Source organism: Vespula vulgaris, chromosome 7 (genome assembly GCF_905475345.1).
Source record: "Vespula vulgaris chromosome 7, iyVesVulg1.1, whole genome shotgun sequence".
Taxonomy (NCBI): Eukaryota; Metazoa; Arthropoda; class Insecta; order Hymenoptera; family Vespidae; genus Vespula; species Vespula vulgaris.
In genome coordinates, this window is record NC_066592.1 from 7,892,501 (window position 1) to 7,914,520 (window position 22,020).

The following is a 22,020-nucleotide window of genomic DNA, read 5'->3' on the forward strand; positions in this document are numbered from 1 at the left end:
TGTCGTTTTTCTCATGGAAAAAAAAGGAAGAGAGACATAGAAAAAAAGAAAAAAATATATATATACACATACATATATATATACATACATACACATACATATACATATATAGAGAGGGAGAGAGAAAGAGCAAAAAAAAGAAAAGATTCGATCGATATTTAATCGTTGGTTATGTACGCTCCGGTCTCGTGAAATATTTAAAAAGGAAAAGTGCTATACTGTGAACCACTTTCGTAACCATGGATGTCGATCTCTGCCGCCCTCTCTCGCTCTCTCTCTTTTTTTCTCATTCGACATTTTCCCCAATGGCATTACGAATGAAGTCATTTGTCTCGAAAGAGCAAGCTTACATACTTTATCTTTCTTAACTATTTTCGACGAAAAAGAGAAAATAAGTAAGTAAGTAAGTAAGTAACTAAGTAAGTAAGTACTTACGTCTAGCTGTTATACGATTCGATTAAGAAACAATAAAGAAAAAAAGAAGAAAAGGAAAAAAAAAAGGAAGACAGGTTGGACAAGTATGACACATAAGTAACTTTATATTAGGATAAAGTCGATACTTTCGAATCCGATCGATTGGTACATATAAATAATAGTGTTTACCTAATGTCGAAATCGATATCAATATCATATTTGTATTTGTAAACGGATAATATTCCAATTCGATCCTACGAATTTAATACGTCAGATTGATTTACACTTTGTTTAATTTTCAATGACCGATCGATATCGTTAATTATATCTCCAAAATTCAAATATATATATATATATATATATATATATATATATATATATAACGTCGGAAGTTTCTCGTTTATTTCAGAGAAATTAGCGAGAAAATGGTGAATTAGAATTTCAATCATGAAATATACCAGGAAATAGGAAGAGACTTTTATCACTCTGATCAAAAAGAGACAGAGATAGAAACAGTAGACATAGATAGAGAAAGAGAGACAGACAGAGACAGAGACAGAAATAGAGATCGTTTATTTTTTCGCCATAAAAATGAAACATAGCGATAAAGTAACGTCGTGATTTTATTTTTTCGGAACTATCAGTCCCCGATTGGCCAACGAATGGAAACGTTATCAGTGCGTAGGTATCGTTACATTTTTTTTTATTTTCGTTTCTTTTTTTTCGTCTTTTTTATTTTTCTTTGTTTTTTTCCCACGCCATTTATATCTTTTTCCCCTCACGACATTCCGGTTCGCCCCTACAGGAAACGAACGAATGATAGGTATCGCTCTTGTTTTAATTCTACGAATGGCTTTCAATGATTTCGAACGTTCTATCGAACGTTTAACTCTTTTTCAACGAATCGTTTTTTCTTTTTTTTTTTTTCTTTTTTGTTCGAAGACGTAGTAGGTACATATGGTATTCCGGTATTTGTCAGTTTTGATATGAAATATTTACGATAGTCTACATTAAAAAGTAGAGAGAAGTATCGATTGTTGTTATTTAAAGCTATATAGACTGTCATCATATCGAGTGCATATTACATCGTATGTCAATGATGAATACTTGAAACGACGAGAATAGAGAAAATAGAAATAAAATTTAGAACGTTGCAAATTTTATTATTAGATATACATGCCGATATCATTTCCAAAGTCCGAGATATACTTGACTCTGACTATTTCGAATCAGAAAAAAAAACTTCGTTCGTTTAATGAAACGTCATCGAATATGTCCTAGATAACGTTATAACGACATCTCGATTTTTCGTTTAGATATCGTTATCGTTATCGTTTTGTTATACCGCAAATTCGTTTTGCAGAAATTAATCAATATCTGCAATCGTTATTTACATATATTCATACCCGCAACGATATCTACCTTTGTCAACGACAAATGATAAAAATAGATTCGATAGACCGTCGAATGAGAATCCGAAGAGAGAGAGGGAGAGAGAGAGAGAGAGAGAGAGAGAGAGAGAGAGGGAGGGAGAGAGAAATAGAAAAAGAGGGAAAGAGAAAGAAAGAAAAAGAGAATAAAAAAAAAAACACACAAATTCAAAATAAACGCGAAAAAGTGGAAAGTATTCATAATTTCGTTCGTACTCTTCGCAACTCTGGAAAAAAAAAGATGGACGAAACGCCGGTAAGCGACAAAATGGCGTGCAACAAATCCAAGTTTCTTTTTATTTTATTTATTAACTTTTTTATTTTTTATTATTCTTGTTTTGTTTCTTTTTTTCGAAATCGTTACATCGTGTTTGTAACACTATGAATCACGAACTAGATCGATTAAGCGATATTTCCTCTCGCGGTTTTATATTTATATTCGTTTGTTTTTTTGTCCTTTTTTTCAAAACTCTTGTCATGTCTATCTTTTCTATCATATTTTATTGTTACGCTGTTGTTGTTGTTGTCATCGTTATTGTTACAGTTGTGTTGTTATTGTTATGATTGTGAGTTACTCTGCATTGATTCCTACACGCGACGAGCACCGATTCTGTGATAAGTTATCATCGGTTCGATAGATGGCGCGTCGGACGCGTCATTATCCGCCATTCTTCTTTCTACAATCGTCGACGCTTGACGTTATTCGTAAGTACGTACGTACGTACGTACGTATGTACGTATGTACTTCTATATCTATTTTTATTTACTCATTTTACATCCATTCACGTCGTATTGTTCTCCTATTGTTAGTCGTGTTGCTTTAAAAACCGATGCTTTATATGGATTATCCCTATCTCGGTCTATCAAAAACTGTTATTTTCATTAACACGATAACCTTCTTTTCTCTCATGTAAATCTTTTGCTAGAAAAATGTCGTAACCATCGCGAGAATATCAGCGTTATTTTCGTGTCGTGAAAAATTTAGAACGCTTGTATAACTTGCTTATCGATTTGCGGTTATTTTTAGTGATCACATTGTTTTTTCTTTCTTTTCCGTTTTCTTCTCTCTTTTCTTTTCTTTTTTTTTTCTTTCTTTCCTGTTAGACATTATATCTTTTGCTTTTCACCGAAGTGGCTTCGAAAAGTTGTATGGAAAAAGTACATAGAACCAGCGTAATTTTATATTATTTCTTTCTCTTCTTTTTTTTTCTTTTGTATGGAAAAGTATTGATTTCCAATACTTATCGATTCTTCCTTGCTTTATTTCTTCTCTTTTTTATTTTTTCGTTTGCTTGTTTGTTTCTTCTTGTTTTTCTTTGTTTTTTTTTTTATTTTTTATTACCTTAGTATCGAATGTCTCATCATCATATAGTCCCCATTAAAAATCCTTTTACGAGTTTTCACTACCGCGAACGATAGGAGATCGTAAAGTCACATTATAAACGTCGAGACGATCTCTTTCGAATAACACACACACGTGCCATTGTTTCACGCTTTTCGAAGGGTATAAATCAAATGGTAATAAAGTAGAGCTGCAACGTGTTATGTGAACGCGTACGTACGTATATGTTTGTATATATACAACCACATCGTACGCTCATGCACCCACATAAACACACACACACACATATATATATAACGTATTTATACACAATGATGCATACATCTATATAAGTTGAAACGTATAGTTACAACGTAGGCGTCCGCTATGGCAAGTAGGCAATTAATAACTTAAATCCGGCCGAAATGATTACCGAAACTAACGGGGTAGGGCGGATGTAATTATGCGCGGCGGCAGGTAAATCCAGCTCGCCAGATGTGAGTAATTTTGCATGGAATTACAGTTATTGAATAAGCCATTTTCTACAGCTCCTATCACTCTCTCTCTCTCTCTCTCTCTCTCTCTCTCTCTCTCTCTCTCGTTCTATCTATCTATCTATATATCCGCATAGAATCATGGTGAACTTCTAAACGGCAGACATTAGAATTATTCCAACTAACTCTATCAACAAAATGTCCAATAATAATTTATGCTGCAGCTGTAGAAAAAAGAAAGAAAAAAGAAAAAGAAAAGAAAAAAGGATATTACAACGGTCTAGATTTTAATTTGATATTTTCCAATGATTTAATCGCTCCAACTATTGCAGAATTTAATAGGTAGGTACGTTCTAAAGGTAGATGGAGAGTTTATTATAAAGAATGAAAGAAAGAAAGAAAAAAGAAGAAAAAAAGAGAGGTAGAGGGAAAGGAAGTATCGTCTTTGTTTAAAGTAATCGGAGAATCGAAGTTTCTCGTGGACGATCGGTGTTCGTTAATCCGGTAAAAGATACGACCGTAGAGGATGGTCGATTCAATAGGAGAGAATTGGAAATATAACTCCCTAGGTGATCGCGTACATACGATGTGGTCGATAAAATCGAATCATCTCGTTTAAAGAGAAAAGTCGAATCGTAACGTCGATTCGGTGACGACAGAAGGAGTGTTCGATCGAGTTTGGATTAAAGAATCGATTCCTTGATAATCTTCGTTAATAGAGCGTAAAAATAAGTTGATCGTACAAATCGTGCAAGATGTTTCTTTTCTTTTTCTTTCTTCCCTTTTTTTTTCTTTTTTACCACGCCCCTTCGTTGTCCAACTTTCGTGTACGTGCAACTTTCGTTGGAAATCATTTTTTGTGAATAACAGAAAACAAATATATAATAATAATAATGATAATAATAATAATAATAATAATAATAAAGTAATAATAATAAAATCGTAATAACAACGATAATAATAGTATTAAAAATAACAATGAAGAAGAAAAGGATAAAACTAGAAATATAAATTCTCGGACGAATTTTAAAAAATGATGAGAGAAATGAAATGAGAATGAAAAAAATAAACAGAAAAGAAAAAGGAAGGAACAAAGATAACAAAGGATAATAAAAAAAAAAGAAAGACAGAAAAAACAGATAATTTCGTTTGCGATCGTATAGGAAACACAATGGAGAGTGGGGGTGAAGTATTTAGTTTCGTTGCTCAAACTTTTCGCTTTCGACTTTCCGATAAAACCTTAGCGAGGAAGAATGTACGAAACATTGTGGGAGTGGTAGAGGTGAGGGTGAGAGTGAGGGGATGATAAGTGGGAAGGGGTAGTGGATAAGAGAGGAAGAACCGTCTGTTCCGGTCAAGCCGGAACGCAAGGATGCGGGCGTTAAAGACTTCAGAGAATGTTGCTAAGTTAAAGATACCTCTACATGAGGAATAAGGAGAGTGGTTGGTTATCTCTTGAACAGGAAAAACGAATCCTGCTGGTGAGGCAAACATCGAGGCATCCTGGTACCGTTGTAAAAGGATAGAAAAGAAGAGAGGAAGAGGAGGGAGAGAGGAGAGAGAAAAACAAATCCGCGATAAGAAATAACATTTTTAGTTGCATTCTACGATCAAGCAAAAATGATCGAGGCAAATGGATCCTAAATCTTTCGTTGGTGGTTTCGTACGTTCTTTTTCGTCTCTTTTTCTTCTTCTTCTTCTTCTTTTTTTTCTCGTTTGACTTTTTCTGGCATCTTTTTCTTCTTTTTAATAACATCGTATATATCGTGAGTTCTCAATAAATATAATCGGTAGGATTATATTTCTCGGGTATAGTAAAACGTTAGATGTTATCAAGCAGTACGTGAGAAAAGTTTTCTCGAAATTGTCGAAATCCGAGGGACGACGGAACGGACGTTGGAAACTTTGCTTTCAATTTTGTTTCCGAAGTTCGCGCGTTTGCAAATTTGTCTCGGCCGCTCGGCCTCAATAAAGCGGTGAAAAACCCTCCGGCAATTTTGCCATAGCTAGTACACATAATGGCCTGCCACTCAAAGGGTTTCAACGGAGACTAGTTGCGTGTAATTGAAAAGTATTTAACCCTTTGAGTGTCGGCGAGAGCACGAAGTCGATAACGCTTCCTGGCATTCGTGCCTCGAAATGCCAAAATCGCCGTCTACTATGTACGTGCTCGTGCAATATATTATACTTATATACCGGGTGTCTATAGAGAAATAAATCAAAAATTATTATCTAGCAAGAATATCTCTGATATATAATATTCGTGATGGAAACGAAAATATTTTTCTCTTTCGCGACGTTTAATCACGTTTATGAAAAATTTTAAACGTATATATATCTCGTATTTTTTCAAAACTTTTTCAAACAAAAATAAACAGAGATATCAATGTCAAAAAAAAAAAAACGTCGATGAATATAAGTACATCGTTAATATTATAAAATATCCCCTTCGGATAAAAGTTCTTAATATCAAAATATCATTATCCTCATCTTCTAAAGAAATATATTTATTTTTAGATATTTCATTTGATTCGAAATTAATCGAGATATTCACATCTTTTCAATTTTAAATTATTCACCCGGTATACGTATGAATACCTACATATACGTAAAATAGGCGTACGTAGATCCCATAGACTTTCATTAAACAAAGGCTGCAATGGTTTGATTACGGACAAGGATAGCCACCGCTTTAAACACCCTTTGAACCCATCTATTTACTTTCTATCTTTGTCCCTCTCTCTCTCTCTTTCTCTATCTCTATCTATCTATTTCAAAGTTGTTTCTATTACGCCAACGATACGTAGGAATCAAATTATTTGTAGAAAACCATATAATCTCTTAAACGAAAGATTTAAACGTCTACGATACCCCTATAATGAATCACTTAAATTTCAATTCCTTTTCAAAATGGAAGTCAAGCTCTAATTCTTCTTAATTTCTTTTCTCTTTCCCATTCTTTTTTTATTATCCTTTTTCCATCTTAACCAGGTACTCCGTTTTTTCCTATCTTTCATTCTCATGGACACATACTATGATATCGTTTCCAAGAGAGAAACAACGAAATACCAATATGGCCGTTGAACCCGTCGGTAATAAAACGAAATGAGATGGGTACCATTCAGAGAAGGGTTTAAAGGTTTGAAGACTCCGTAGCAAAATGATTATGATGGTGTTCGCGTGTAAAATACCAGAATAGCAATAGAATTCTCTGTTATAGAAGCAAACTAAAACGAAACCAAAATCCACCAAAACTAGTGATCTCGTAATAGCTAAGCTAGCTAGCTAGCTAGTTAGCTATAGCAAGATTTACTAGAACAATGCATTCTCGTGTATCCTTCCTTCTGTTCTATTTCAAATCCAATGTAATCGGTCTTTAGAATTTCTTTTTCTTCTCTTTTTTCCTTTTCTCTTTCTTCTTTTCTCCATTTTTCTCAATCTTTTTCTTCTCCTTAAATCTACGTGAAAATCTCATTCAAATGCAAGAGATTTCAGTCAGAAATCTTCAGAAGAGAAAGAAAGAAAGATATTTTGTTGTTATCTCTCTCGATACGCTATCTCATCTATTTTATTTTTGTTTCTTTTTTTAATTTCATCTTTTAAATAATTTACAGTTCTTTGTAGTAGTTTACAATACTCGATTCTAAACTCACACAGTGATCGGTAAATAATAATTATTCGATCTTTTTTTTTTTTAAAAATCGACAACGATAATTACCGTTTAATTGAAAAACTAACGGGGCCGTAAGAAAATCGAATATAAACAATTCTTCTGTGGCTATTCATTATGGTTGTCTTAGAGATAAAGGAGTTATTAATATTAAGATTAAAAATAAATGATTTTGTCGTTACGTACTGTGAACATCGTATATTTGGTTGGTATGAAATTGAGATCATAAAAAATTTGGTCTATAGGTTTTCGGTTGCTATGTATGTATGTATGTATGTATGTATGTATGTATGTGTTAGTCCTCCAGAACTTCATATGGCTATCAGAGCGATAAAGATGTTATTAATGTAAAGGTTAAAAATAAATAATTTTTATCATTACATACCGTGAGCATCGTACGTTCGGTGAAGGTACCCAAGAACATAAAAAATCTTTCTTATAGCCATACAGCCGCTATGTTGTCATGAAAACATGCCGTACTGTTTTCTTCATGGCTGAAAGTCCCCATAGACGTTATATATTTCGGTGCTAAGGAAGTCATATGATATTTGAGCAAATATCGTATCACGCAATGTTGCGAAGGTTGCCATACCGCCACCAGTTTACAGTTTATAGTTTATAATGATAAAATCATTTATATATATCTAACCTTTACATTAATAATTTCAGTTATACGAAAATTATATAAAATTCGAATACGTATATCGTAAAACAACTAGCGTGTGTGAGCTATTTGTAAATGCATTCACAGGATCGTCATTATTTTCTACTTCTCTAAAAAAAACCATATAAAATTCGTCGAATATCATATCGTGCATTGCAAACTACATCGTGCCGTATCATTTACGGTGTGTAAATTGAAAATTTTTTAATATTTTTCTATTTGCTTATTTAATTTCTTAAATGAATTTCCTCAAATTCGCAGAATCATATTCTCATATTCAAAGTCGCTCGAGTCACCCTCATTTCGTTAAAATCAGCTTATGGCTATTTTCAAGATAATATTGACAAATATACAAATATATAATAATTGCTCGTTTAATTATAAATAATTAATAATATAGGATATTTAATACTAGAGAATTATCGATAATTATTCCTAAAATATATTTCAAACGCTTCTCAAAGAAAGAAAAGTAAAAATAAAACGAGATGAAAAAGAAGAATTTATAAAATTGATTTTATTCATGAAACAAAAAAAGTTATATTTTAAGAAATCGTATTAATATGTAAGTAGAAGTTTAAATAAAGACGATTGAAATCAGTCATTTTGACTTTGATTGATTAATTTAATATTAAACGTTCGAGCAATGTGACATTTGATCGTTTTCTTGCTATGAATCTGTCCCAGAAAATATATATATATATATATATATATATATATATATAGAGAGAGAGAGAGAGAGAGAGAGAGATAAAAGATAGTATCCTAAAATAACGAGCAAATGTAAGCAAAATGGACTCACTGAAGAATTGTCATTATTTTCCAACTCAGCTAATTTATTTATTTGTTTCGTTCATTTATTTCTTTTTTTGATAAAATGCAAAAGAAGATCAAGTCTGCGAAATATATCTTAACGATTTGTCCAAAGTTATTATTATTATTCAGAGATATCTAGATATAGCACCTAGCTAATGAGACACGAAAATGTCAAGAAACATCGGCTCGTTGGACTGACTGTTGCACTATGCAGCCTCGAGGCTGCGTGAAAAATTTTATGAGTTTAAACTGACAATGAAACTCGAGAAGAAAGGAATACGAAGGAAAAGAACTTCAATCTAGAAATTCACTTTTCCATATTTGACGACGTTTATTTGAGATAAGGTCTTTAAGCTATTCGTCCGATTCATTTTGCAAATAATTTCCTGTATTCTCTCTTTCTGTCTCTGTCTCTGTTCCTCTCTCTGCCTTCTACACTTGTTAGAAAATATAATTGGAAATATTGCAAAATAATAAAAAAGAAAAAGAAAAGAAACTAGATTTTTACAATTTAAACAGAGTTATATTCAACACTAATAAACTAATAAATAATAATAAACTTTCGTGAAACAATTGTTTTTTCTTTTTTATTATTATTAGTATTTTTTTTATTTAATTCATATAATCATCATTTATAATATATCAATAATTATATGTCCTTGATGTAAAAATAAATGTCATGCAAGTATGAACCAGATAACCGAGCAGTCATCGAACTAAATGGCCACTTGAACTGCCTAGCGGGCTAGCTAGCTAGGTAGCTAGCTAGCAAGCTAGTTTGCTAGGCACCTCGGTCGTTATCCTAATCGATAACCGTCGTCTGTAACGCCCCCAAAGAGAGAGAGAGAGAGAGAGAGAGAGAGAGGAAGGGGTGAGTGGGCGAGTGGGCGAGTGAGAGAGAGAGAGAGTATCCTCTGGGATTGATATGCTCCAAGTATTTATCTCTGGTACCGCACAAAGACCATCGCATGAGCGAACAAAAGGAATCCGACTTGGTTAACTAAGTACTTCGTTAAATTACGAAGAATCTCGAAACTTCTCGATAGGCCTTTTACTCTTTCGCTTTTGAGAAGGAGGTAGGTAAAATTAGGTGGAGTCGTGAGGAGTGCATGGTGAGGGTAAAGGGTGAGGGGAAACAGGATAGGTAGGTTAAAACGTTCATTCGAGCGTGTATAATCGTTTACATGAACTACTTTTAACGTCACGCCATTTTCAAGTGGAATGTCTCAAATATTTGAAATTAAGTAAGTAAGTACGTACGTAACTTGTATAGTTATATACATGTATAAGTAAGTATGTACCTCCTATAGTTACATACATCAGCATACATGTGTATGTATATGTATGTATGTATGTATGTATATATGTATGTATGTATGTATGTATGCTATGTATATAGAATGGAATGTTTCACAATATTTTTCAGTTATTTTCTTCTTTTTTCTTTTTCTTTTCTTTTCTTTTTTCTTCTGTTATACTTTGTATTATACGACATACAAATATATACATACACGATTACGCGTGTAGATTCTTGTTTCTCATTGTCACTTAAGCTGACAGTATCAGTAGAACGTCGATTATCTCGTTCGATGTAGAACACTTTCAACCGACTTTATCCGTCTCGGAGCATAGCTTAAACCCGCGAAGGCATCACGTTGAAACTTGTTACGGGCAACCCTTCTAGAGCAGACGAAACCTGCTTGAATTAACAGCTCTGAGTTTCGCATATCTCTTTGAATATGTACATATATATATACATATATATATATATGCATATATATATAAATATATATATATACATATATACATAAACATATACATTTCGAGCAGACTTTATCCAAGCTCTATGTCAGAAACAGAATGCTCTCACACTCTCTTGCTGATCTTCCAAACGGTTCGCTGCTTTTATAGTGATGATTAGAAAATTAGAAGAAAAGAGAAAAGAAAAAAGGATATGTGTAGTACGTGATCTTTCATTGATCTTCTTGCTATCGTTGGGAATTAATAGCGAAAATGTTCGACGTCGATAAATTTTTAACTCTGCAATAAAATTTTTAGAGTTTATTTCGGAAAAAACCTCCTAAAAAAGCTAGCTTACGATAATCTCCGATTTTGATACGTTATCGATAGACATTCGAGGATAAAGGATCGATCTATCCATCTATCTATAAGAATTATCGAAACTTCTTCGAACTCGAAACACATCGAACCGACTTCATAGCCATTTCCCCATTGGTCCCATGTGTATCGACAGGGTAGGAGTTAGAGTCGAAAGACACGGTACTCTTCTCCCACGAGGAAGTAACAGTCCTGACGTTATAGGAATACAGTTTCTTCCATTAACTGCTACTATTGCTACTGCTTTTGCTGCTGTTTCAGCAACTGCTGTTATTGCTACTTGGCAGGTTCGCTCGAGTTGATTTTTTCGCGATAAATATAATGTATGAAATAAATGATATATACACACGTACATATATATATATATATATATGTATGTATTAGATAGCTATACATATAAACATATATACTACTATTTAATTATTTATCTACTATATAAATATATATAAGTATACATATGCATACTATAAATCTATACCATACCTATAATATATACCATATACTATATATCATATACATATATACTACATATATACATATACATATATATACTATATAAATAGATACACACACACACACATATATACTCTATACATATACATATCTATCTAACGACGTGTATGTACATATGAATGTACGTATGTATTTCTACATAGTAAGGGTCTAATATTAGGAAGAGTATGTGTTCCTAACCCCGGTAGTGTATGGGAACGGCCGTCAAATTATCGTCACTTATGTATGCCCGAATTTCGTAGCCGGTGGCAGGCAACGGTTCTGATAATAGTACGGACTAATGCATGACCGTGTAACGTTGGCCAACGCTGTTGAGTACGATAGTACGGATATAGTACGATAGAGAAGCTAGATGAGGAAGGGGTTACTAGGCTAGGGGAGGGAGAGGGTAGAGTTGATAACACGAGGACAAAGACGACATTCGAAGGGTTTGCGAGAATCTACTCTCTCTCTCTCTCTCTCTCTCTCTCTCTTTCAACCTCTTCCCCTCTCACCATTACGTCTTCCCCCTCTACATTCTATTCTCGACGTGTGGCTCACTCTTATAAAAGCCGCCGACCTAAATGTCGCCTTTATGCCAGGGGCGTAACTGTCATACGCGCAGGTGCACCAACTCTCACGACCGCCCCCGGGATATTAGCGGTACCCCTCCAAACCAACCCTACGTACGTACCACTATAACTACTACATGCTTTCTCTTTTCTTTCGTCTTCCTAGCCCTTTTTCTTTTTCTATTCTTTTCGTCTCTGTCCTTTTCTCTGTCTCTCTCTCTCTCTCTCTCTCTCTCTCTCTCTCTTTCTTTCTTTCTTTCTTTCTTTCTTCTTTTTGCTTTTTTCTTTCTTTTCCTTTTTTTTCTTTCTTTCTTCCTTTCTTTCTTTTATTTCTCATTTGTATATTTTATTTCGTTTTACTTTATCTCCCAATACATGTACTCCAGAGATTCATTTTGAACATTTACGTTTGGTTCATTAAGGGCGAAGTGGAGAGAGGGAACAGGGGAAGGAAGGGAGGGTTCATGGCAGGGGGAAAGGGGTTTGAATGTTTTATGCAAATCGATCATAATGGTCGTATCTCTGTGTCTGGCATTTTCCAGTGGTTATATAATTGTTTGTCATATAACGGTACAATGATTTATCGTATTATTACCGCCCGTAAAATTAATATTATAGCGTAATATAATATCGTATATAACGTATTACAATTTATATCATGATTAATATTATAATTATGGTACATAATAGAGGTGACCTTAATCGTAAAGAATTTTCATCGTTATGATGGATCACTATATCTCTCTCTCTCTCTCTTTCTCTCTCTATCTCTCTTTCTCTTTCTTTCACATGGACACACACATAAATATACATACATACATACGTTACATATACTTACACATACTTTCTTTCTCATTCTTTCATTCTCCTCTTTTTTCCCCTCCTCTATCCATAGAAATTTTATCCTCGCTTTCAGACGGTGTACGTACATTGTACGGACCAGGAGACAAAATTCCTGGAAAGTTTTGCGAACCGTTCGAGCTGGGATATGTTGAAGAAGTGGTGAAGGAATGGTATGGTGGAGTGAGTTGGAAAAGTGGAGGTGAGTGGAAAAGAAGAAAACGTAAGCGAGAGAATCATGAACGCGCGAATATTATCGGTGATCTTAATTTTCGATATACGATGAAGAGATCGAGCTTTGCTTATATGTATAAGAGAAAGAGAGAAAGAGAAAGAGAGAGAGAGAGAGAGAGAGAGAGAGGGAAGGAGAGAGAGAAATAGAGATAGAAATAGCAATTCACCTAAAAGTAAGTAAAATTATGCTAGTAGGTAGTTACGTACTTCGAATAGAGGATCTGTTCGTCGTCGAAGTTAATTTCAGGACGGATCGAAAATTATTTCCATTTTCATTTTATATACGTAAGTAGATATATATGTATATATAAAATTATATATTTATAATAATGATTTCAATATATTTATTATTTATTATAAAATATTTATTATAAATTATATATAATTATGAATTAATAATTTTATTATAATCAATAAATTTATTATAAATTATTATAATATATTTATAATAATTATATATATATATATACGTATATACATACACACACACACACACACACACACAAATTACTACTATGCGTCGTTTACGAAATAATCGGTATCTTAAATATTAAAATAGTTGGCTTTTCATCTCACAATTTGAAAAACGATCGTCAGACTGGATAATGTTTCGAAGTCGATTATTTCGAACTAGATCACTGATATTCAATTGGTCAATATACGCCCGTACTTCATTTGTTAATAATCATTGTATACAAATGTATTTGTATACCATCGAGTATGAATTACAGTACAGTATGAATCTGTTAGTCAATCATTAAGGGTGCCGATTAGCTCGTTAACGATGCATAGTAATAATTTTTTCATTGCATATGATTTTGATTGCAAATGGTAACTGTTATATAAATATGCAAAGAAAAAGATTCTTGATATCCATTAAAAAAAAAAAAAAAAAAAAAAAAAAAAACCGGTGACGTTCATAACTCGACAAGATCACGAATAAAAAAAAGAAAATTTGTTTACCAAATTTCCTAACTGCATCACTACCATGCAAATTTATCTTTATAAACTTTCTTGTAGCTTCAACGTCGCTTCGAGTCGCGAGATATTTCCTCCAATATCTATAGATATATACAAGGTGTCCTATTTATCTCGAAATTTCGAATATCTATTAAAAAAAAAACTTTTATAGATTTGTTCGATACGAAGTATACACATAATTCAATGACATGCCATACATGGGATCGTTTATTTTCATAAAATGTTCTAAATTATATTATAAATTAGTCAGTTCTTAAGGAGTATAAACTTGTATCGCTGGTTACTCGCTGTTAAGCTGCATTCCGCAAACAAAAGTCAAACTTTTTATCTTCTTTCGTATTTCTCAGATTACCGACTTAAAAGTAAACGAAGTTTATTTCGTAAGAAGTTAGAGTTTGTATCACGTATAAACGAGACATCCTTCATATGCATATCAGTGTTCCTGTTTTTCCTACGAACATAACCTTTCTTTTTATGAGCTTTCCAAAAATTTGTTAACCTTTATCCTTTCTATTGTTGAATTATATTAATTTGTAGAAATCGTTCTAGCCGAGTATTCTTTACAAAGAAACCTATTTTGGAATATATGTAAAATATTGGCCGTCCTTACAACAATGACATCTCATTCTTCTTAAAAATCTAATTATCATTTGATAGTAAACTTCAACAAATTATTATTACGCGAGACAAGCTGGGAAAGAAAATTTATGGAGCAAGATAATCAACTCTTCTAGTTTTATCAGTACGAGAATTTTGTGAGCAAAGAATGAAGGAAGGAGAGTAAGTGTGTTATTCTACTTTTTAAATATCATTAAAATAAATTAAACAAATATGAAAGATAAAAGTAATTTAATTATTTTCTTTTTCAGTTGGTCAGATGCATCTCAACGTAATCAAATAAATTCCAGATATTTGAAAAGATTTGACAACTAAGGAAGATAGTGAAAATACAGAAGAAGACATAGAAGTTACGCAAAAGGAAGAATACATAGAGAAGGATAACACCGAGTTTTTGCAACAAACTTGTATCGTAGATGAATACAAGGATACGCATCGTAGAAGATAGAAAAATTGCGGAAATAGAAATTAAATTTACAAAGATGTATCGATATCAATTACAAATAAAAATACTGTATAACGTTAATAATAAAATCCGTTATTTTTTATAAAGCTGTTAATATTATAAGTATGCGAATACAAGTACAATTAGCAAATGTGATATGTATTGTATATGTAAATACATAAATAAAAAGAAATGTTTATAAAAAATAAGAACACAATGCGTTTTTTCTCATACCAAACCATAACTATACCAATTATTCCCTATAAATCACTCCATATATAATAAAAATTGACGCGAAGATAGATGATCAGAGAAAAATAAACAAATTTTAAACAGATAAGAAGTCCATAAAGTTCCATAAAAAATATGAATATCGGCTATATCGAGAATCTGAAATTTTCAAAAGGAAAATAAAACTTTACAAGAAAAAAAAAGAATTCACGTACCACCTCTTCGCACATAAAATGATCCTAATACTAAACTCGATTTGCGGGAAATCTGGACGCTTTAGCGGGAATTTAAACTGTTAACACGGAATGACGGCTGACCTGGAGGGGGCAGGATTTCACGTGCCACCTCTTGTCACATCATGTGATCCTAATACTAAACTCGATTTGCGGGAAATCTGGACGCTTTAGTGGGAATTTAAACTGTTAATACGGAATAACGACTGACCTGGAGGGGGCAGGATTTCACGTGCCACCTCTTGTCACATCATGTGATCCTAATACTAAACTCGATTTGCGGGAAATCTGGACGCTTTAGCGGGAATTTCAACTGTTAACACGGAATGACGACTCACCTGGAGGGGGCAGGATTTCACGTGCTACCTCTTGTCACATCATGTGATCTTAATACTAAACTCGATTTGCGGGAAATCTGGACGCTTTAGCGGGAATTTCAACTGTTAACACGGAATAACGACTCACCTGGAGGGGGCAGGATTTCACGTGCTACCTCTTGTCACATCATGTGATCCTAATACTAAACTCGATTTGCGGGAAATCTGGACGCTTTAGCGGGAATTTCAACTGTTAACACGGAATGACGACTGACCTGGAGGGGGCAGGATTTCACGTGCTACCTCTTGTCACATCATGTGATCCTAATACTAAACTCGATTTGCGGGAAATCTGGACGCTATAGCGGGAATTTCAACTGTTAACACGGAATAACGACTGACCTGGAGGGGGCAGGATTTCACGTGCCACCTCTTGTCACATCATGTGATCCTAATACTAAACTCGATTTGCGGGAAATCTGGACGCTTTAGCGGGAATTTCAACTGTTAACACGGAATAACGACTGACCTGGAGGGGGCAGGATTTCACGTGCCACCTCTTGTCACATCATGTGATCCTAATACTAAACTCGATTTGCGGGAAATCTGGACGCTTTAGCGGGAATTTCAACTGTTAACACGGAATAACGACTGACCTGGAGGGGGCAGGATTTCACGTGCCACCTCTTGTCACATCATGTGATCCTAATACTAAACTCGATTTGCGGGAAATCTGGACGCTTTAGCGGGAATTTCAACTGTTAACACGGAATAACGACTGACCTGGAGGGGGCAGGATTTCACGTGCCACCTCTTGTCACATCATGTGATCCTAATACTAAACTCGATTTGCGGGAAATCTGGACGCTTTAGCGGGAATTTCAACTGTTAACACGGAATAACGACTGACCTGGAGGGGGCAGGATTTCACGTGCCACCTCTTGTCACATCATGTGATCCTAATACTAAACTCGATTTGCGGGAAATCTGGACGCTTTAGCGGGAATTTAAACTGTTAATACGGAATGACGACTGACCTGGAGGGGGCAGGATTTCACGTGCCACCTCTTGTCACATCATGTGATCCTAGTACAAAACTCGGTTTGCGGGAAAATTGAACGCTTTTGCAGAAATTTAAATTGTTAACAGGACATGATAACTTACCTGGAGGTGGCAGGATTTCAAGTGCCACCTCTTGTCACATCATGTGATCCTAATACTAAACTCGATTTGCGGGAAATCTGGACGCTTTAGCGGGAATTTAAACTGTTAATACGGAATGACGACTGACCTGGAGGGGGCAGGATTTCACGTGCCACCTCTTGTCACATCATGTGATCCTAGTACAAAACTCGGTTTGCGGGAAAATTGAACGCTTTTGCAGAAATTTGAATTGTTAACAGGACATGATAACTTACCTGGAGGTGGCAGGATTTCAAGTGCCACCTCTTGTCACATCATGTGATCCTAATACTAAACTCGATTTGCGGGAAATCTGGACGCTTTAGCGGGAATTTAAACTGTTAATACGGAATGACGACTGACCTGGAGGGGGCAGGATTTCACGTGCCACCTCTTGTCACATCATGTGATCCTAGTACAAAACTCGGTTTGCGGGAAAATTGAACGCTTTTGCAGAAATTTGAATTGTTAACAGGACATGATAACTTACCTGGAGGTGGCAGGATTTCAAGTGCCACCTCTTGTCACATCATGTGATCCTAATATTAACCTCTGTTTGCGGGAAAATTGAACGCTTTTGCAGAAATTTGAATTGTTAACAGTAGATGATAACTTACCTGGAGGTGGCAGGATTTCACGTGCCACCTCTTGTCACATCATGTGATCCTAATACGAAACTCAATATGCTTGATAAAAGTTTCCCGTATCAAAAATTTTCTGTTTATAAGCCAATGTTTTGGGGTATGTGAATAATTCTGGGTTAGGTGTTAATTAAATACACATAGTATTTATTCTTATGGTAAACATTTTTATTTTGATTTTTTTAAACATTACATAGTAAATACATTGTGTATAATATATGTATAAATATCTTCCTTGATATATATATTGCGATATTATATAATATAACATAATAGAATATAATTCTATAGAAAAAAAATATCGAGTTTCTCAGTACTTATTATACTTTTTAAAATCTGTTTTAATGAAAATAATGTATTTCGTGAAAAGTTCGATGTTTTTTTACAGGTCGTAGTATGACGAACGTGAATTTATACTTATGTTTCTCATAAATTCAAAAATTTATAATATATTTTATAACAGTACACTAATAAATGTCTTCGTATGACGCGTCATTGATTTCTTCTCAAAAAATGCCATCGAACTGTGAAAAGACGAATATGATGTCCCATTTGAAGAATTGAAGATGTGATAATTTCCCTCGCTGTTGAACCGGCAATAATAAAATTGGCACGGTATATTGTATCTCTGTAAAAAAAATTTTTTAGTAAGTTCAATAGTTCTGATAAAATTCTAATTTTTCGAGATAAATGATATATTCTGAATGTACATATAGGAAAGAAAAAGATATCTCTTTTATATTTTTGTATACGTATATACACAGACACACACCACGGATATAGATATATGTATACATGTATATATGTATTTATATACTATATACGTACATCTACAAAAATAAATGTATGTGTATTATTTTTTATCCATTTTGCAATTCCAAACTTAGACGATAAAATAGAGAATTATTTTATGGTTGATTTAATTATAACGATATATTTCTGGATACGGAAGATTATATCTATATCTATACATATGTGTGTTTGTATGTGTATGTGATATGTATGTATATACGTATATATATATATATATATATATATATATATATATATATATATATATATATTATGTCTTGAAAATAGATATTCCTTTTTTTTTATCTTCTTCTCATGGGAGTAGAATCTTCGAGACGTTCACGAGATATAAAAATTACGAGCAAATTCGTTCGAGAGTGGCACGATTCCTACGATAAAATTAAGTTCGATCGTTCTGGCTCTCGCTCGAGGCACACCCTCTTTCTCTTTCTCTCTCTTCCCTAGAGAGCCTAGAAATACCTATACCGATTATGTATCTTCGGTTAAATCGCTCGGTATCCTGACCCAATTTTAAACTGCCTGGAAACATGTTTCGACTATATTGTATAAGGCTTTTAAAGTCTCTCCTTCTCTTCCTTTCTTTCTTCTGGACGGTTAAATATCGTCAAAGAAAAGCTTGTTCTCCCTCCCTCCCTCTCTCTCTCTCTCTCTCTCTCTCTCTTTCCGTGTCTTTTCTATTTCTCTCTCTTTCCCTCTCTCATTCTCTTTCTTTCTCTTTCCTCTTCTCTTTGACTAGTTTGCCTCGACTTCGATTATACCTCGATTCTTTTAAACGTCGAAGTGCTTCACTACGACAGGATGCTCATTCGATCGATCACGGGAATCTCTTCACCAAAATTACACTCCCTCGGCAATTATCGGTGGAATCTCGAATACGGGTTCCGCATTTTGTTTTCGAGTCCTCACTCATCGAAAGACTTATCGGATCCTTACAAGCATTCAAATATTTGTATTCGTGTGCGCGCACGTGCATCCGTTTCGTCTGAATCGTTTGAATCGATGAAACGTATTATATAGAACTGATTATCGAAAATATCGTTACAATGTTAATACTAAATTCCAAATTTTTCGACCTAAAAGTTTTTTCGAGCCCCATCTAATAGATATTCCAGTCGTACATACGAATCGTACGGATTAATCATTGTCCAGGGGTATCGCAAAAAATGTCTATCGCATAATACCTATTTACGTGCGCGTTGTTAAATAATAATTAATATAATAATTAATTATAATAATCAATAGAATTTCAATGAAATTTATACCATTATATTCGTTTTCGTAACGTAACAAGAATAATTAGCTCTGACGAGAAAAGTAATCTTCGCTAATTTAAAAAGCTTTTTATCCTATCAGAAACGAAAAAGAGAGAAAGGGAGAAAGAGAAAGAGAGAGAAAGACTGGAAGAAAAAATGAAATCTAGGAAAGAAAGAAGAAAGAGAAAAAGTAGGAAAAGAAGGAAAGGAAGAAAAGGAAGAGAAAAAAGAAGAAAAAGAAGAAGAAGAAGAAGAAGAAGAAAAAAAAAGAAGAAAAAGCAGAAGAAAGTGGGAAATGATCGCTAGAACGTAAAGATAGCTGGAAATTCCTTCGACTCGATAGATCTCGATTATTTCAAGCTGGTGGGACCTATCGCGATAACGTTTATCGACTACCCAATGTCTGAAGTTACTCGCAAACGGGAAACTCGATGCAACCCGCTTGGTATCCAATTTACGGCCGGATGGAGCGCGAAAGTCTTCTTCGGTGCATCTGATTAAAAATAAGTACTCTTTGTCGGCCCTTTGATCCTACATCTCTCTCTTCTCCATCTCTTTCTCTCTCTCTCTCTCTCTCTCTTTCTCCCTCTTTCTCTTTCTTTCTCTTTCTATTTTGTTACTCATCTCTATCTCTCTTCCTCCTCTTTTCCCTCTGGTCTAGTCGCCTTTGCATCTCTGCACTAATTATTCTTCCTTCATCTCGCTATCTCGGTCATCGATCTACATTTGGCAGTCGAGGGATTCGCCCTTATTATATTTTCTACCCTTACCTTTTAAAAGCACTCGCGAGCGAGTCCCTTAATTGCGATTGATCCTACTTATATTAATGATGATTCTCTTTCTCAAATTCTTTTTTCTTTTCCTTTTTCTTTTTTTTCTTTTCTTCTTCTTGTTAGCATGTTTTTTTTGTCCTCCCTCTATACCAATTCGCACCTTCCCTATCATGTTTCGTATCTTCCCTATCATCGCTCCTTTCTACAGATACCTACGATCCCTTCTCTCTGCTTTCTATTATTTATCGGATTAAGTAATAATGAATATAAAATAGGCTAATTTGTTGTCATAACGAAAAAGCTTCCCGCTTTTCTCTGCCTCCCTACCTTCCATCCTCCGTTCTACCCTACTTTTCGAGTAGAACTCGAATTACGTATCGTCTTATTTCTAATCGTAACAAATGTTTTGCTTGCGAGATGTATCTTTTTCCCGTAAAGTGCAGCTTCATCTTCTCGTCGGCGGTTTACACGTAGATTATATTAAACACGCAGGTGTCGCGAATCGCCGTCGTATTTTAATGGACGACGGGTGGTTATTAAGCGGGATATTCTCCAACGAAAATTGCAAAAGTTTTGCCTCTCTCTCTCTCTCTCTCTCTCTCTTCCTCTCTTCCTCTCACATTTGGTTACGTTGAAACGTACGTACATAAACGAGCGAAGGGTTACCGTTTTCATTTTATTTCACTAAATCCATACACGCTGTCTCCATAAGTTTATCGTTTATAGATTATAATAAATAATAAAAATATTGTCCTGTAAAACAAGAATAATAAGAAACGTGTCTGACATCAGGTTCGACGATGACAAATATAATTTTCTTTAAAGAAAATAAGTAGATCTTTATTTCTTTCTAATCTTATTTAAATGCATATATATATATACATACATGATATACATATATATGTCATACATACATACACGAATTGATACCTTCCACAATAAAGTATATCGAGTAAACAAGCCCCGATGACTGGCGATTCGGTGCATCAGCGTTTAAGCTGATTACCGATGGGCTTAATCGTATTTCGTGGTTAATCGAATATTCCACCGTCACCGCTTGACCCTGTTTTCCGCGTACGAACTTATATGCGGTAATCTACGTAGGTACATACGTGTACATATTAAAACGACCGAAGGAGTGAGATAAAATTTCGACCGAATAATATATATAATCGAACGAACAAATAACGCGGGCGCATAACAATCGCAACATGTTTTTCGATGATGTAGCCGAATTCCGAATGCTAGGCGTTCGTAACGTTGTCCGATTAAATATGGCCACCAATTCGAAAGCAAAAGAGAAAAAGAGAGAGAGAGAGAGAGAAAAAGAAGAAAACATCCCCTCGTTCCCTGATGTCAGCAAGAATATTAACAACCAACCACGTGTGTGGTTGCCACTCGATGAATTATTCAATCTTGTTTTCAACGAACACAGCATACGATTCTACATATCGCCGAGCACCGGAAA

The 22,020-nt window shown here is 34.4% G+C and overlaps 1 protein-coding gene and 1 long non-coding RNA gene across 5 annotated transcripts in view; one reads left to right on the forward strand and one right to left on the reverse strand.

Annotated features, from left to right (window-relative positions):
- The window catches only part of LOC127065422 (uncharacterized), an 84,910-nt gene that overhangs the window by 23,695 nt on the left and 39,195 nt on the right, over positions 1 to 22,020 (forward strand). The window lies entirely within an intron of this gene.
- LOC127065438 (uncharacterized) lies at positions 15,579 to 17,838 on the reverse strand. 3 transcript variants are annotated; one of them, XR_007782050.1, is made up of 5 exons: positions 17,337 to 17,838; positions 17,083 to 17,209; positions 16,321 to 16,447; positions 16,067 to 16,193; positions 15,579 to 15,685 (listed from the first exon to the last, which is right to left on the reverse strand). It is a non-coding gene; the product is annotated as an uncharacterized LOC127065438 (long non-coding RNA). The 3 variants fall into 3 exon arrangements; XR_007782049.1 differs by lacking the exon at positions 16,321 to 16,447 and adding an exon at positions 16,448 to 16,574; XR_007782048.1 differs by lacking the exon at positions 16,321 to 16,447 and adding an exon at positions 16,575 to 16,701.